The sequence below is a fragment of the Balearica regulorum genome, chromosome 10 (assembly GCF_011004875.1).
Source record: "Balearica regulorum gibbericeps isolate bBalReg1 chromosome 10, bBalReg1.pri, whole genome shotgun sequence".
NCBI lineage: Eukaryota > Metazoa > Chordata > Aves > Gruiformes > Gruidae > Balearica > Balearica regulorum.
The window spans coordinates 3,252,053-3,270,312 of record NC_046193.1 but is presented as its reverse complement, the minus strand read 5'-3'; the positions used below and the strand labels follow the sequence as shown (position 1 = coordinate 3,270,312).

At 38.6% G+C, this 18,260-nt stretch overlaps 1 protein-coding gene across 3 annotated transcripts in view; it reads left to right on the top strand.

Annotated features, from left to right (window-relative positions):
- Positions 1 to 18,260, top strand: part of SLC6A1 (solute carrier family 6 member 1) — a 156,725-nt gene that overhangs the window by 96,109 nt on the left and 42,356 nt on the right. Inside the window, exon 1 of one of the 3 annotated variants that reach the window (XM_075762772.1) lies at positions 657 to 815. The exons of the other annotated variants lie outside the window; for them this stretch is intronic. The gene's annotated coding sequence lies outside the window, so the exon portion shown is untranslated. Of the gene's footprint in view, positions 1 to 656; positions 816 to 18,260 lie in introns of those variants that run through there. 3 annotated transcript variants of the gene reach the window in all.

Here is an 18,260-nt window from a genome sequence, read left to right as displayed (position 1 = left end):
AATTATATTAGTCTGCCTTGAGTATACAAGGTTTGAGTTTCTGATAGAGATTATACTTTCTAAAATAAAGTCTGTTTAGCACAAGCTTTTTCTTTTTGCATTTTTAAGGTTTAGGTCTATGAGAAGGTGAAAAGGAAGATGACTGTGAGGGAATGTGCATATTAGCTGTTGTGGGGTAAAAAAAATGTACTTGGATATTAGCAATAAGAAATGATTCAGAGAAAACATTTTATTTCTAATATTCTGTACTTGAAGCAGTGGGGTTCCTAAACTATTGTATGTCTTACAAAGCGTTGAAACAAGAATTGACAAATATTTATCTTGCAGTAAATGGGTCAGATGATAACATTTTGCACTAGATCTCTTACTTCTGTATTGGACAGCTTTGGTTGCTAAGTAGCTATGAATTTCTAATCCCAAAGTAAATGATGTCATACTGACATCATCACGTCCTTTCACTTGATTGATTCTCATAAGAGAACAGTAATGAGATTTGATATACATGTCCCATCTCTTTAATATTCTTCCTCTGCTTCAGGGGATTTCCTGACCTGCCTGGCAAATTCCACTGAATCACACTGAGCTCTAGTAAAAAGACCTTCCTTTTGGAGAGGAGGTGGAACATTAAAGGGACAGTGGCTGATCCTGGTCTTCTCAAAATCTGAGGAACGTGGCAGCTTATGTTTTAAATGTGGAGAACTAGATATGAGGGGCAGTGATTTAAAACTTGGAGTTATTAAACTCATGTGCAGGTGGGAAAGTGACTTGAATTTGAAAGATGCTCAGCTTGAGCTGTTTGAATTGACTCTAATTGGGTATGTGGAACTTCAGCATTGTTGAGAATCAGTCACTTAATGTGTGTGAACCTAAATACTTTAGGTGGGGCAAGGGGAACAGAGGCAATGTGAGCTGTTATCTTCCTTCAGTTGCCAAAATAAATTTCAGTCCTAGTGGCAAATGGGTGAAATCTGTCAGAAATTTCCAAGTTAATACTGTGTTAAGAATTGACAGCTCAATATTTTTTTTTTTCTAGCAAAGCAGCATAATTTAACCATTGATAAGTTTGAAGCATTTAATATCAACACTGGCATCTTGTAAGAGAGTTCTAAATGTTTAGAGTTTATGGAATGTGTAAGAAATTGATGGGTTTTGTTTCTTCTGGGGTTAAGGGTACAAATGATGTCATTCAGTGATGATCAGCACGGACTGCTAGTTTTTACAGTTTATTTTTATCATGTGTGTGTTCATGCAAGCATAGGTCTGCATAAATTTTAGGCAGTTGTTTTCATGATAAATAGTTGGTTTGTGATCATGAATTTCTTCATATCCAGCAAGTTAGAAATATTCTGGACAGGGCTGTGTGTATTTTTGTGCATAAATCTTACTATTTCGTATGCATATGGAAAAGGGAGAAGTGAAGCACTTTTCATGTCTGCTTTATTGAATGTGTAGTTTTGTTTGATAAAGTTAAAAGCTGAGTGTTTCTTATCACGTTCAGAGGCTGCATATACCAATCTCTCACTTGATTCATGAATATGGTGGGTTCCTAAAAGCGTTTCAAAAGTAAACGATGATTTGTTAGCATGGACAAGTTAGTGCTTAATGTGTTTACTGAAGATACTGACTGTTGATGTGACGCTTCTATTATTGCTGAAGTACTGCAGCACTGATGGCACTATTAAGTATAACAGAGTAGTAATTGAACATGCCACTGGGAACAAGCAAAGTAGGAAGGTTGGGGGGGGAAGAGGTTTTTGACTCTGTGTTTGAATCTATTCACTATGTAAGTGCAATCCAAGCTACAGATGCAAAAAGGAAATTTCTAAGTAATCTGCAAGAGTTCTGTACTCATCGTCCTATATGCAGTGACAAATTTCCACAAGCTTTAGATGCTTTCTGGGATGACTCAACTATGAACAAGTGATTTGGAAAAAAAATATTATCTCTGAAGAGAATCCTTGGTGACAATTTCTTTTCAAGTTATCTTAGGATTTTTCTACTTACCATGATTTCTTCTAACTCGTGCTTGCCTTGAATGTTGGAAACGAAAAATGAATTTGGACTTGGGGACATATCTGTGCCTTTCAACTGCATGTTAGATGGTCATCTGTGACATTTGCATGGTTGTGCTTTTAATATGGTGACACATTTGGTTACATAAAACGCAGAAAGCAATGCACCTCAAAGCTTTTCTGAATGCTTGTAATGGAAGCTTGATGCTGCAGTCCTGACCTCTTTGAACAGGCGATGACAGCGCAGACGTGGCCAAATAAAGACAGCGAACACTCTCACAGTTGTGACAGATCTCACTTAAAAGACAAGGTCAGTTGTTGCAGTGGCTCAGTAAAACAACGGACAAGGCAACACAGTCTTTATTGTATGAATAGCAATAAGAAATCCAATCTTAAGACTCATGTTATCTACCGCAAGACTAAGCTGCGTTCAGATCGCAGGTGAATTCTTGTATCTGGCTTAAAAAAACCCACAATTAATATGCTTTGGAACTTCTAACAACTGAGATATTTTGTTCCCCTGCTTCCAGAAGCATGTCCTTTGACTGTCAGTGTGAGGATAGCCAGCGTTCCAGCCCCAACTTCTGCATTTGTCATAAGCTCTGTGTGAGAATATAATGAAATACCAACTGGATTATGGGATTTACTCTTTTTTTATTATTATTTAGACTTTTAAGGGGGGAAAAAAAATAATCTATAAAATCCAAGACTTTCTCAGGCCACTTGTGTGAGTCTCTTATAAGGGCAACACCAGCAGTCGGATGTTTGAAATGTGTTTTGTTCAGTCAGATTGGAAGGTAACCTGATAAGCAAATTCATCTACACCTGGATCTCATTTACTGGTGGAAAAAAAAAATCTACAAACTGCATAAAGAGTGCTACTTACACAATGCAGACAGGATTTGGTCCCTCATATACTAGGAAATAATTAAAAAAATATATATTTTGTATATGTATTCTACCCTTCTTTCTATTACAAAGGAATTTGAAGAAGGAAAGTCACGCAGTGTAACACAAACAACAAATTGTTACTTTCCAAGATACCCTTTGGGTGGGTTTTTTTAATTTTTGCACAAATGTATTTTGCAAAAATTTTATTTGTTCAAGATCTGGCCAACATGCAAGTTTGCAAACACAGAAGACGCTGACCACATCCACAATAGAGCTGATGTAATCTGCAAACCAAGGGATAAATGTTGCTGTCGGTGTCACCAGTGTAGTTGGAACAACATTAGCATGAGAGGTCATGCTTTGGCTTTACCCCAAGGAAACAGACCCAAGCCATTTACGTTAGCGTTCTGATATTTTCATGCTGCTACTCTGATCAGACTTAAACACGCAGAAAATGCCACTCTCTGAACAATAATTCTGCTTTCTGTTGGGTGAATGACAGCTCGTTGTTACAAAGAAACCCTGTGGGTTACAGGGACCCTGCAAGGCACAACAGGTAGAAGTCATTTGACTTCAGCTGTAATTGATGCAGGTTTGAGTAATCACTTTGAAATTCCTACAGAGTAAGACAAACACAGGACTTCTGAGAGACCCATGTGCCACTGTTGTCTGTTTAAAAAAACCAAAACAAACAAAAAACCAACAACAATAAAAACCCTAAAAGAAATAAAATCAAATCCAGATACAGGCCTTACACAGTGGTAGAGAACATTATCCATTGGCTATGAAAAGGCTTTCTATTTAAGACCTAAGTTAAGCATATTTAGGTATCAGTTGTTCCAAAATCACTTTTTCACTCAAGATAATTTCTGAAAGAATTCATACAAAAATAGAAGTTATTTAAGAATGATTAATAGAGTGATTTATTAGGATGGAAGATTGATTTTATTCCAATATTGATCTTTATATTTTGAAAGATCTGATATGTTGTTAGCAAACTTAATGCTGACTTTAGTTTAAAGCACTGTCTTAGGATAACCTTTGTGTAAATTGAATCTTTTCTGTGTAAAATAACAATTATTTTAATCTTTAGTTAGAATAATGTTATAATGAAAATCATACAGTGAAAAATGGGTATGTGAGATACTAATTGTATTCATATGCTTATCAAGCAATACCTATACAGTTGAGGTTCATTCTGTAATTTTACAAAATTGTGTAACCAGACTAAAATCTAGGGCAGAGGAAAGGAAGAAAAAGTCATGTCAGTGGTGAATAAATACATCACAAAATTTTCATTTGAAAAAAAAAAAAAATGCTTTCAGTTACCAATGAACATATTCCTTTCAATACAAACTAAAAAATCATAAGTGAATTGTCCTGGTCTGATCTTGAATTCTGCTTGTGCAAGAAATTCTGATTATTTTTTATTTTTTTCTCACTCCGAAGTAAAATAGGTAAAACTCTGGGAAAACACTTTACATCCTGAGCTTAGAAGTTTGCTCAGCATTTGCATCACTTTGGAGTAATAAGTTTAGAGGGGAGGGGGAGAGTTTGCATGGTGCAATCACCTTTCTTCTGCAACGTGACTTGCAATATGCCCTTCAAGGTAAAGGGCACATACCACCAGCTCTTCAGCAGTCTGGACTCTAGAATTAGTTAACTTGGGGGTTCTGAGATATAGCTCAGAGGAATGGGTTTGGGATTTGTTTGTTGGGGATTTTTTGTTTGTTTGGGTTTTTTTCCTGGGTGAAATGTAGCGGAGACTCAGTCTGACAACTGATACAGGGGTCAAAGACAATTTTTTTCCTCTATCAAGATGAGATTGCTATTTAATGTATTTCTTAATTTCAGGCTATGATAACTGTTTCCCCACTGTGTGACTGTTTTCTCAGTGGAGCTGAGATGAAATGAGGCAGCTGTTTTAAAAACAAGTATCACAGGAATAAAACATGGCCTCCAGTTGTGGATACGACAAGGGGGGCACTGTTTAGTATTCTTCTCTTCCTCAATTGTTTTTAAAGGCTAATGAAAGCCTAAGGAGACACTCAGACAGTCACACTACCACAAATCCCTATTATTGCTCTGATGATGAGCCTTGATGCTGGAAATTTTGCATGCTGCATCTTTGTTGCCTTCTGTAAATGCTAGAAATAGCAGGAAGGGATAGATAAAATGACACAGATGCTTTAATTATGATTTGATTACAGAGCAACCAGAGGAGTCTATTCTGAGGAATATGCAATTAGAGAAAATTCTGAGGACTATCTAACCTTCCGAAATTAAAATTAACTGGGATTATTTCAACAGGGTTTTAACATTTCTGACAGAATATCATTCCTCAAGGATCTTGCTGCTCTTGTGTGATAGATCCTCTCTAGCTTAGCAGATGCATTCCAGGGTAACACAATGTCATCCTTCTCAGCTGTGGCTACTGGTTTGCTTCACCTAGCAGTCCCATCTTAAGTATCCTTTGCTGGTCATGTGCAGGAGGGTGATGCAGAACCTGCGTTTGAACTGGAAGTAAGCAGCCATTCCTGGGTTGAAGCACAAAAAAAGGGAGAGCAGCTTAAGTATTCTCGGATCATCTCACTGAAAACGGATTTTTTCAATCTCATGACCAAGAAAATTAGAGTTGTACGAACTTTATGCAGGTTCCAAAGGGAAGCCATGGATGGAAAATTCCAAGCCTTTTTCCTCTTGCAAACTATTTAATAGCAGAAAGCTTATATGATTAAATATGTTAAGCTTCTTTGTGGGCTTAAGTGGTATAAATTACTTGAATTTAATTCCATTGATTCCACTAGCTGTCAAACATGAGCAGAATTCAGAATCTGTCCCAGGGTTGAATAGCAACATGCCTTCGGCCTCAAGTAAAGACACTTAAACCTTATGGAAGTTACATTCTCAGCTAGTAATCGTGCTTTCTTCATTTTCCTGAAATGAGTTCAACTACTTGGACAAGCAGCACCAGCCTGGAGACTGATATCAGGCACAGAGTTGATAAAATGATGGGTTACACCTGCTAGCTGCAGGAACAACTAGGTGAGGGCACAAGCAGGTCAGGAGGCCTTCAGGTTGCAAAGGGCACTGTGAATACATAATGATGACAGTAGCTGTGAACAAGTAATGTTTTATTTCCTTTTCCTCAATGCTTAGCATGTTCATTTACCAGTAGTAGAAGGTTGTTTTTTTTTTTCTCTTCTGTAGAATTTAATATTTAAATATTTATCACTTATGCTTGAAAATCATTCTTCTGCGCTTTGATCTTGGTACCCAGATGCTCTGTGAATGCATGGGGGGTTTTGCGAGTGGAACCACCTAGTTTCATTCATCTCCCTGATGGGTCTGTTCTGAAGACTGACCTTGCTTTTGACCTCGCTTACCTTCAACAGCAAGGGATACACCTGACCTCACACAGAATGTGGCCAGCGTAGCTGTGAGGATAGATGGTGTTCAAGACACTTAAAGTGCTACTGCTCTTTCTGAACAGGTGCTGAGCACAATTAAGCTGAAGTGTAGCTAAAGGTCAGCTGGATTCAGCAGCCCGTCAGTCTCCTTTGTCAAATGTAAGGGCATTTTCTGGTGTAGTGCCTTCTTCATTTATTTTAATATTTCTTTTTAAGAGCCTTCAAACCCTCCCAACTTCAAAGCATTTCTGTTCCTACTGACCCATGTGTATTTCACAGGGATAAAACCCCTAGCTAGCAACTTAGGGATGATTTGTTAAGGGTCACTTTATTAAATTAGATTATTTATTTTCTGTCTGAAATTCCCTGGTTGGTGACTAAGAGAAACTTTGTATTAAGCTGTGCAAAGCATAATGAGGTTGCTGTAATGCTTTGATGTGGAAATGCTTAAATGCCCAAAAAAAAAAAAAAAAAAAAAAAAAAGGTGGTGTTATTGAGAGAGAAAGCTTGCTTAAAATATCTAGGGACAATTTATATAAACCAGATGTAGATTATACTATAAAGGTTATAGATTGTGACAATAGCCCTTTAAAGCTTTAATATTGGACATCATAAAAAGGTCAAAATCAAATTATTTTTTTGACCTGTTCTGCAGATAGTTACAAACTCAATCCTTTTTAAAATAAAGATATATTTGATATTAAAGATAGAGAAATGACTATTGAAATAGATTTCAGTGAGATTTTTGTTTCCTCATAGCTATTACAGAGCCGTTATTCCTCAACAAACTTACTGAGCTGACTATTAATTTTTCTGGAATTAAAAAGCTATAGTGAATTTGCACTATGTTCGTCTCACTTAATGAAGATGGTTATATAAGTGTTGCTTCCCCTTAGCTGGTTGAATTATATCTCCCATGCCACTTCTTGCTTTCCATGTTGCTTATAGATTAGCAAAACAGAGTTTGCTGTATTTTCTTCTTTTCTTCTTGTATCTATTCTTGAGGCTTATTAACACAAAGTAGCTCTGAGCCATGGCTTGGACACCAGAGATTCTGAAAGCCTCAAATAGCCGTAATAATGGAGTTGGATGAAGGATGCTGGTTGCCATGGGAACAGTGCATGTGCCACACAAGATAATGTAACTGCTGTAGTGCAGAGATCTGTGCTGCATATTGATTGCAAGATTTCTTGAATTCCTTATAAATTTTGTGCTTTGTGCTGTATGTTCCACCTAGCAAGTAAGAGAAGCTTATCAGTTGGACTAAATCCAGAGAGATTTTGCTAATTTGAAAAAAGTTGACTTTTGCATGTGAGGAGAGAAGAAGGGGTCAGAACTGCTTGAGAGTATTGTTAGGTTCACAGCCTTTTCTTGTTGACAGTGTCCTAACTGTTGTGTTAAATCGGAGTTAAAGAAGTATTGGAACTGAGGCACTACGGGTGAGTGCCCTGAGTTAAAAGTGACAACAGAAGGCCTTAGGAAACTGAACCTTCACTGATAATGTTTGGTATGGTGGCTTGTCACCTGGACACCTGCACAGTACCCCAGTTCCCCAGTGTACCTCTTCATTGCTCTTGTTCGTATGCCGCTGAAAAGTTCATTTTTGTTCCAGCTTGTCGAGGATGAATCTAATTAGTGGCATAGCTATGCAAAATATTGTGATTAAGAAATATCACACTCATTGACAGCCAGGAGGATGAGTGCAATATTGGTCATTTCACCAAGCTGGGGGAAGGTAAAACATGCAGGTTTTAATTTGGAGGAATTCTCTGTGAGCAGGAGAGCACTTGCTTCTGTTTTTCGGTAAGGTTGGAGTTTCTTTTTTTCTTTAAATGTATGAAAATCACACCTTTCAGAGTGGCAGTGTCTACCGGTTAGTGTAGTACTAAAACTGTCTGTGATCTTGCACAAAAATGAATGAAGCAGGACTGATTTTTGCCATAACTCTGCAGCCTAAGTTTTCTGGGTCCTGGAATAACAACAGAGAAACTCTAGTAATTGTCTCAATAGCCCAGATGCTCACCAGCAAAGGTCTGTCAGTGGTCTGCTTGGTGAAGCGCTGCTTCACTGCAGGTAAACCCTGGCATATGATCTCAGCAGAGGCTCATATTCTGCTTCAGGATCCTGCTTCCTTTACTCAGATGAGATCTCTAGGCCATGCTCATTCCTCAGTGAAAGGCAGTTGGGTCCGCTGTTGCTCAGGATGATTGCACAGATGAGATAATGCAAATTAAAACTGTCCTTCTACTGTTACCCCCCTGGGAAGGGTGATGCCAGAAACTCTTGCTTGCCTTCAGCAGGTTTGTTGGCAATTGGCCACTTGTCCTCTCTCTAATGGTAAAAGTCATAACTTTCCCAGTGCTAATGTTACTGAATCAAACCTGCCACTCCTCTCCTCCCAGGTTACATGTGGGGATACATACCCTTAAATTTTTTTTTCTTAGATCTAATTTCCCAAATGTTTCACTATGAGGAGTTTGTGTCAGAACACAAATTTCTGGCAGCTATTAAAAAAAAAACAACCCACCACAACCACAAAAAAACCATGCTGTTGACATCCGAGACTTATTGGAAGGTCTCTGCTTTTTTATCTTTTTTTGAATCCCTGGAAAGCCTCCTGTTAGAGAAGATACTGCATAATTATTGATCTTACAAGGTTTTTGGAGATGATGTATATTGTTTCATACCTACCTCATGCCGTTTGAATCTCTGGGTGTTGTCTGAATCGACCTAAAAAGTATCAGAACTTTAGGAATTGTGAGTTAGGTTTTCTCGATCTGCTGTGAGATACTTATCTTGAGGGAGAGATGGGTAACTTAAGATATGTGTGAGGTGGTATTTGTCAGAAATGTGTCTGAGAGGACGTATTTAGAAATGCTAGGCTATTGTGCCCTCTGGGCATCATTTGCAGGGTTGTGTGACTTTGTTCATCAGTATGGGTCATCTCAAACATTGTGCTCAAATATCCATTCAGTTTATTCTCGACTACTATTTCTGGTTTTTTCCTGACTACTATTCCTGGTTTTAGATCCTACCACCACATCCCAGCAGAGTACCTAGTTTTATTGCCAATTCAAAAAACTGTTTGTACAGGATCAGCTTCTCTGGAGGAGTTCTGGGGTTTTTTGTATGGCCAAGACAAACGGATATCATCTAAGATGCCTGTTTATAACCAGGATGCCGGCTTTGTAATGTATAGACAGTTACATTTTAGACCACTGAAACACGGTAAGAGACTAGTGGCACTGCACCCTGATATGTTTAATTAAAGCCATTAGTTTGTAATTTCATTTGTAACCCTTTAACATTTGCTGGGATTATGTAATAATTCATAGGTGAAATCCTTAGTCTTTTTTGAAACAAAATATATGTCAAATTTAGAAAGTGAACTAATTAGTGAACTTGGACACAAGACATCACCTTAGGTATTAGTGAGACTCCTGCCTGAGTGAAACTTGTCTCTAGTGCTATCAGTCATCCACCGGTTTGGCTAAGCCCTTCCTGCTGCACCTAGTTTGAGTAGTGCCTCTCATGCCCTGTGGTCACCTCGTGCAAATGAAGACTGGGACCTTCTGCCGGGTGCCCAGGGATTAGCCCATGAGGTTTGCATATGTCTGTCTATATATACATATAAATATATACACATCTCACTGTGTGTGGGTATATACTTTACAGTTATTATCTTTTCCTACTGTCAGTTATGCTCCTGCTGCCATTTGGCGATGTTTAAGATGATCGTATGGATTAGACAGTGCTTCAGTTAGGATAAAAGTGAACAGACTGAAACTGAACGTCAGTTGTAACTTTGGTTTTGGCCTACCCTGTGCACCCAGCTGGAAATGGCTTCTCACCATAGAAGGTGGTCTTCTGAATCAACACGTAGCAGCGGCATCAGTTATTGATTGCCACTTCTTTGTCCTCAGACTATCTGGTGCTGTCCTACAACTATCACAATTTTAAAGAAATACTCAGCTTTTAAGTGTGGGCACAGGTATGGATGTTTATAAATACATACAACAGCCCGGCTGGAAGCACCCATGAAGAATGCCAGTGAATCTGCTTGCTCTTTATGGTGTTTGTTGACCTCTGTAAGTCTATTGCGTTGCCCCCAGGAGTTTTCAATGTCAAACTGGTGCTAGATTTGATAAAGGCAAGGACTGAGTTCATAGTATGATATCTTTTCAACTTACATTTTTTTTCTGAACAAAGTAGAGTTTGAGGGGCTAGATAACAAACATACGTGAAAGACATGGAATCTGCTGCTGTCATTCTGTGGAAAACTGTCTGGGTTACCAAATGTGTCAACTCTCATGTTATCCCTCAGGTGACTTTTCTTGGTTGAACTCCACTAAATCTGAAAGCTGCTGCTGACTGCTAAGGTCTTGTGTAGCACCTAGTGTACAACAATCTACCTCATTTGCTGTACTAAAGCTGTACTGTGTGTGAGCTGTAGAGTGATTGTAAAGTAATGATTAACACCCTGTAGCTGAATAGATTTTAGGAGTGCAGGTCTGGTAAGAAAAGCAGCTGCCACCCCCTCCCCTATCCTGCTAATAATCCCCAAACCCACAAAAACTCTGGCATGGTTGCTGGATTGAATACAATAATGTTCCAATGATCAGCATGTGTAGTTGAGAAAGGAATAAGAATGAATATTTCTGAAAAAAAACCAGCAGGAAAGTGAGCCAAATGCTTACCTTGGAAAGTTCAGTGACTTGAACGGATCAACAGTAATTTTTACGAGTTGTGAATCTGGCAGAGGCATCTAGCTCCTCTGAGGAGTAGAGGAAGGGTTTTGCTGTTTTTTTGTATACAAGCAAATGGAGACTGTCTATGGTTTATCACTCAGAACTCCCTCTTCAAGTGCTCAAAGCAGCCATTAAGCCTTCAAGAGGAAGCAGCAATACCTGACAGTGCATAGACACATGTGGTAGAATTTCATCTTCACGGCTGGCTGAAAAAGGAGATTGATGGTTCCGCTTCACAGCGACACTCAGAGGACTGTGAGGAAGATTGTTTTCCTACATTTGCATTCAGCTACTCTAAGTATATTAATTTCCACTGAGCATAAGAATGATTTTGATTTTACACAACAAGAGTTTCCAAGGAGGCGCTAGGTTTACAAAAGCGGTTGCCAAGGATCTCCAAGGGACTTGACAGATTTACAGACTGATGACCTGCTACTAGTGTAGTCTCAATGGAAATCGGGTTTGATATAAGTAATAACGAACTGGAGGTGCTCAAGGACAATGTTCAAAAGCAATTTAGAGAGACCGTGGAACATTTTGATTTGTCTCAGTGGTAATCTGCTCCACAAAAGGGAGTTGAACTGTGACTGGTGGAATTTATTTATTATAGCTTTATACTTTTTAATATTGAAAATTGAGCTTCAGCATTATATTCCACTTCTGTCTGTCTTTATGTAGATTACATAAAAATAAATGGGTAGGTAAAATGTTGGAGGTGGGGAAGGTTTAAATGCAAACTATCAAAGAATGGTTTTCATTTTAAAAGAGTATGTATATCTTAGCCAAAGCAGTTTAGTAATGGACAAATTTGGGCTTGGGGAATGCTTAGATGGACCTTTGAAAAACTTCACAAATTTCCTAGATAATCTTTTTTTTAAGTCTATTTAAAAAACCTAAACCACACTATTATTTGCAGATCACGTCTGTGCCAGCACTGACAGTCTTAGAAAGACAACCCTATTTAGTTTGTTCTTTTGTTCTTTATATAAGAACTTGCTGCCTTGTCTTCTGAGTAACACAAAAGCTATTTTATTGCTAAGGAACAAATGTTTTCTGAGTGAATCCTGTAAGGTATTGGTTCTCTTTCATGAGGGCACTATATTTTCCTTTTGCCGCTATTTTTCAGGTTGCAGAAAATCGCAACAGAATTGCATTGCCGGGGCAGAGCTGCTTACATGGTGATTTGCTTCAAGTGGTTAAAGAAAAGAATTGCAGAGAGGAGCCTAAGATATGGCAGCTAAATATGTGAATGCCCGTGTACCCGCTAGTTAAAAGCCATCTATATTGTGGCTACAGATAAATTCTTTTAATTTATAGATGTACTGACGTTAGAGGTGAGATGGAGGGGCAGGGGAGTAATCTTCCTTCTTTAAAGGTTATATAGATGTTGTTTTGAAATACATTATATTCAGGCTTCCTCTAAAGCTATGTTGTGGCAAAAAATAAGCTGCAATATTGTGGGATTTATTACATTCACCTATTTACAGTCAAGATTAGCTGCTTCCTCGCTCCATGCAGACAATCTAAAAATCATATTGATGATGGGAAACACCGATAAACACATAGAAAAGCAAACAAAAAAAGTGTGCAGATCTATGGGCAGTTGTCTTCCTAGGGGGTGACAAAGGTGTGCAGATAGAGGACAGCTAAGCTGTTAGAAAATGCGCTTCTATTGTTAAAGCACAGAATGAGGCAAAATAGCTGTAATTGCTCAGAGATGTATCAGTTGTACTTCCCTTGTAAGGGAAAGAAAGACATGTAAATAATTAACACTACAAAGGGATGGCCACAGTGAAAAGAGTCTAGCATCATCCTCTGGTGTCCTCTTTGGAAAGCAGATGAAAAATATCAAGGCCCATCTCCTGGCCTGCCTTGCTGCCCATAGGAGACTTTGGGCAACAGTGGAAGAAGCAGTGCTGAAATGATCACTACTTGGTGCTGCAACCGTGGTTATTCCTGCTTGGACCCTTTGGGATTAAAGAATGGCCAAGGAACATAACAGTGGGCATTTTTTGTCCTTCACGCACCATTTTATTCCACTTGGTCTGGTACTTTTTGGCTGGATGGTAACAAGCAGGTCTGCTCTAAGTGATTTAGCTTTCCCCAGCAGGTGTGGGATTTGGCACTGGGCCCCTTGAAGTCAGGTCTGAGAGAAGAGCTTGCAGCTGAAGAGCTTTGAATAGCAGCAGGTAACAACCTCAAATTGCAGTACCTCGGACTTGTCACTGTTTCTTGCTTGCTTCTGGATTAGAAGCATAAGCAAGCAAAAAATTTTGAGTTGAGGAATGCTGTAGGCATTTAAAAAAAAAAAAAAAAGGCAAACAACAAACCCCCTAAGAATTGTTGTTTAAGAACTAACATTGGGTCAGAATGAGGAACACAAGTGATTATTACACTTAGCATCTGGCACGTGTGTCAGCCTATCTTGTGTCTGAAAGCAAAATGTATGGCTGTCTCTAGATAGTTTTATTCATCAACGCTGTATTCATGCACTTCAACGGAGAATGGCTGGTGTAAGAAGATTTACATGGGTACCATACATTCTGCTATACTTATATTATCAGTGATTATGCTGAGTTGTTTCTGGGTGAAACACATTGTGGATCATCATCTGTGGATTTGCTACATTCGCTTGTCTTTTCTACTGGCCTGGGCTACTTAAGATCACACTGCTTTATTTTATTTTTTTAAAGACATTTGCTGTGTTTGTGTGTGAGGTAATTGTGTAGGGGTTTTTTTATCCTCTGTGTTTGTAATAAGATTAATTTTGTAGTCCTAGCTATGAATGTTAGTCATACAGCAGTTTTTCTCCATGATGTTTCTATGTTCAAGATGGAGGATTTACGCTCAGTTACTAGAAATGAGTGTTGCCTCTCCAGCAGGAAGCTCTTGTGGTGGAAATCAGGGAGCTGGAAGAGAGTTTGGAAGTGTAAATGAGAAAGCTCAGGGATCTTTGCAGAAAGCCATAGCTCCACTGGCCTTGATACATTTACAGTAGTGGACAATGCAGTTCTGTGCATTTAAACATGATTATGGGGAGCATAAAATGTTGACTGGATGGCAGCTGGGCTGCTGTGACAATTTTTTGCAGGGGGAGGGTCCTTATTTTCACCAGGAAAGCTGAATTGGTTATTGTGCTGTCTGGAGGATGGATATCACAAAAGAATGCTGTTTCCATTGATTTATTTATTTTTTTTTTAATTGGATTAATTCAGTCCCAGCTACCTAATATCACTGTTGCTTCCACAAAATACTTCCAGGTCTAGAACAGCAAACTAAAATAATCTGCATCCAGTTTAAAACAAGACTTTATTTTGTTTGAACAATGATGACAGCTTCCTTAAAATCAGAGGTGAAATTCCATCCCTGGTTGGATGTGCAGAGGAATCTGAAATGTACCATTGAATGAGTTGTGTTTGAGGATGTCTAAACTGTCTTCCAAATAAATGTCTCCAACATCATGCTTTATTTCTAGGGAACTTTATTTAGCAGGAGCATGAGTTATCTCTGCCATGTAGCAGTCAAGATTCACAGTTTTCGTGAAAGATCTACTACTACGGGAATAAAGACTTCCTTTGTTTACAGGAGAGAGGGGAAAAAAGCACCCTTCAGGCTGTTGTTTATAGCTGCTGACATGTGATAGAACACGAACATGCCTTTGCTTGTGGAATCTCAGATTGGCATCTTTACAGGGAGGGGGAATCTTCAAGGGTAGCTTAAAGCTGACACTTTGTCATCTTGCAGTGATAAGCCCTAAAAAGAGCTGTTGTATGCGCTGGAATATGTTATGCATAATAAAAATTGAGTCCTGGAAGAGTTAGAAATGGTAGTTTGTATTCAGTAGCTGAATTATGCAAGGTATGGAGTGCTGTCTTGTGTGGAACATTCTCAGTTAATGGGAATTTCTTTGCTAATAAAAGGCTTCAAGATTTGGTCCAATGGATCTTAAAAATGGTAGTGCTATTTGTGGATATGATTGGCAGATGTAATCCCTTTCCTGCTCTCATCTACATCTTTCCTTTCCTAGTCTGTGCCAGCCATTAGACCAAAACATAATTAAATCTAGTCTTTCAGAACCAAAGTAGACATTAATCATTCAGGGTACTTTTTTCTTTTTCTTAGAAGTCTAAGAAAGATAGACACCTTAATCCCACTGAAATGCAGCACATATGTATTTTTGGCTCCTTTGAAAAATTCAGCCACATTATTTAATATGATCTAGTGGTGATCTTTTATCAACACTCTCTTAATGACATGTAAATTTTTGACATTCCCTTTGCAAATATTGTGAATGAATTGGAAACATCATATATTGTTTAAAAAATAATGTTACCATAGTTGTTTTTTCTTATCTATTAGTTGTAAGAAATAGACAAGTTTTACTCTTTTCTGTCTTTTTAATTGTACCACTTGATACCCACAAATGCTTCCATATTCCAACTTTCCTCAGTTTCCCCTTATCTGTCATTGAGGTTAGTGATGACTTGCTGATAGCCATTGTACAAGCTTTCTTCTTTCTTACAACCTAAAAAACCAGAACAGACTATAAAAATGTACAAAGTAGCATTACCACACTTTAGAAGAGCCAAGCAAGTAAAAATTTGGTGTTCTTATAGAACGTACCAGCCTTGCTCTGAATGCAGTTATCCCATAAGGTTATTATGAGTGTTTGACACACGTGCTGGTGTGTCCCTTTTAACAGGTAGCCATGTAAAAGGTCGTATGGTTTGAAGATAGGAATGGTGGAAGTCTAAAAGTGGTGATATCTTAATGTAGCCTATCCTCCACTGGTTGTAGGCACTTTAGTGAACCTTTACATAAGTAGGAAATAATATTTGGAGTTTATTTGCTCTATTAAAAAACAAAACAGCCCCCCCCCCCCCCCCAAACAACCCCAAAAAAACCCCAACCAAAAAAACCCCCAAAAACCCCCAAGAGAATTTATTCTGCCTTCCTCAATGGAAAGCTTTAGACATGTGGTGGGCATCATGAAATCTCATGGTACACAATCATAGAAAACTTAAATTGGGAAGAACCTGTGGAGGTCATTGGGTCCATGCATGTGCACTGTGTGAGCTGGTTTTGTTATTTGTCTACATTTGAAGGGCTTATAGAAAAATGTTAACCATTCAAGAAATTATATGCAGGTCACTCAGGTTGCTTGCTTTCTCTGCTTCTTCCAAGCAAATTTTTATAACTACAGGGAAAAGAATATTTCTCTCCCTACTGCAATAACTGTATAGCATGTTGTGCTGTTTGTTTGTTTAGGCTTGTTAAAATATGCTCTATTTAGCCAGATGCCCTTTTCCTTCAAAGTAGTGTGAGCTCCCAGTGGAAGCTGAGGATATTCACCACTTAACAGAACCAAGCCCTCCGCTTGCAGAAGCCCTGCAGTCCAGCTGTGTGATTGGAGTAAGTCCATTATGATTGCTTTAGATTGGCTTAGAGCTACATCAGAGGAGAGAACGCTTCACTCTGTGCTATGCAGCTAATAACTAATATTTATCTGTGAAGAAATCTGACTTGTTTTGCCACTTGTTTTATTACACTCAAAGGGGTGTACAATTACCTTCTGTGCATTATTCCTTAGGAGTCCCCATTTCCTGGTTAATACCTGGAAGATACGGCTTCAGAGGAGCCAGGATATGTTGCTCATATTCAGTATTGTGCAATACAGAAAGACTTATTTTCTTGTGGAGAGAAGCAGCAAGGAATTGGTGATTGTCTAATAGGCAGAAACAGATCTATATTTATTATTTTGCTTTAGGAAAATGAATACATTTTAGAAAGGAGGTGATTAGTAAAGAATAAAGAAATGTGTAGGAATATAAATCATAACTTTATTATTTCAGTCCACCTTTTATGGTATTGGGTTCTGGGAAAAATAAAATAACTTATCGTGTGTCTGTTGGTATGAACAGGTGCAGCAATTGCTTTTGAAATGAGTCCAAGCAAGTAACATTAAGTCCTCATTTTACACCTCACTGAATGCTCTGCAAAGAGCAGAACTTCCCAGCAGCATAAGCAGATATAATTCCATTGATAGCTTTGGCGCTGAGCCTGTTCACTTAAATCAGTGAAGTAGTATCTGCTCATGCCTCAGCAAACAAAACCTATTATATTATATAGGTCAGTATTTGTTTTGAGACAGTTCTCAGTCTTTTGAATGCTTCCTTTCTCAAGGTTAACTCTATATTCCCAAAAAGAGCTTGTATTTCTTCAGCCTCCCATTTCTGAGGCTGGAAAAAATTGTGGGACCAACATTGTCTTACTTCAGCTGAGACTTTCAAGGCCTGTATAGTGGAAAAGCATTTTACTTCGAAACTTTCAGTCAAGCTCTTGGTGTGAGGGGAAGGGTTCACAAGGTGGATGGATGGATGCACGCACTTGCCAAGAGTGAAGCCTGAGGGACAGTTTTAGTTCCTTCAGAAATACTGTGACTCTGTAGGACCACAGTGTTCCCAGCTTGAAATCTAGAAGCAAAGTGGTGTTAGGGAACCTTCCTAAAGCCAAATGCTACTGTTGTGAAATGCAGACAGATTTGATCCTGTCTCAGTAGATGAATGAGAGTCACTGGAAAATTGTCTGCGTAGTCACCTTTAGTCGGTAAATAGAAAAATAATTTAAAAACCCATGAATTTATGATATTGAGTTCTACAAATTCATTGTTTACGGGGTGGAGTGGGGGTTTGGTCGCAAAGTTATAACAGCCTTTTGTGAATGAAGAGCCACCTTGGATTCTGCACGGCAGGTAAGGAGATTTTTCTTCCTGCTGTCAACTTCTTCCTGTCCTGCTCTTGCCATCCAGGTACCAGGGACAGTGGAGGGAGTGGAAGGGATTTTTCTGCTGTATTCCCTATGCCTGTAGCTATTATCTGGGAGCTCTGCAGTGAGGGGTGTGTTGCTGGTCAGTGGTCTTGCATTGGGCTCAGCATTTTTTTTTTTTTTTCCGGAAATGTTGGTACTGAATATTCTCTCCTGCTTTGTTTTATTTTAAAATTCATTGCAGTAAGATCATCTTTTGAATATTTCTGTTAGTTTTCCTAGTCACAGAAACCAGAAGAGTTAAGTGCTTACTCGGGTTCTCTCACTTAATTGCTCTGAAGCCTTGAACCAGTTGTTAAGATCTCTGATTTTTTTAATTGAAGCATTTGTAGTGAGACAAAAAAAGGATGTTTAGCTCTCCCCAGTAAATTGAA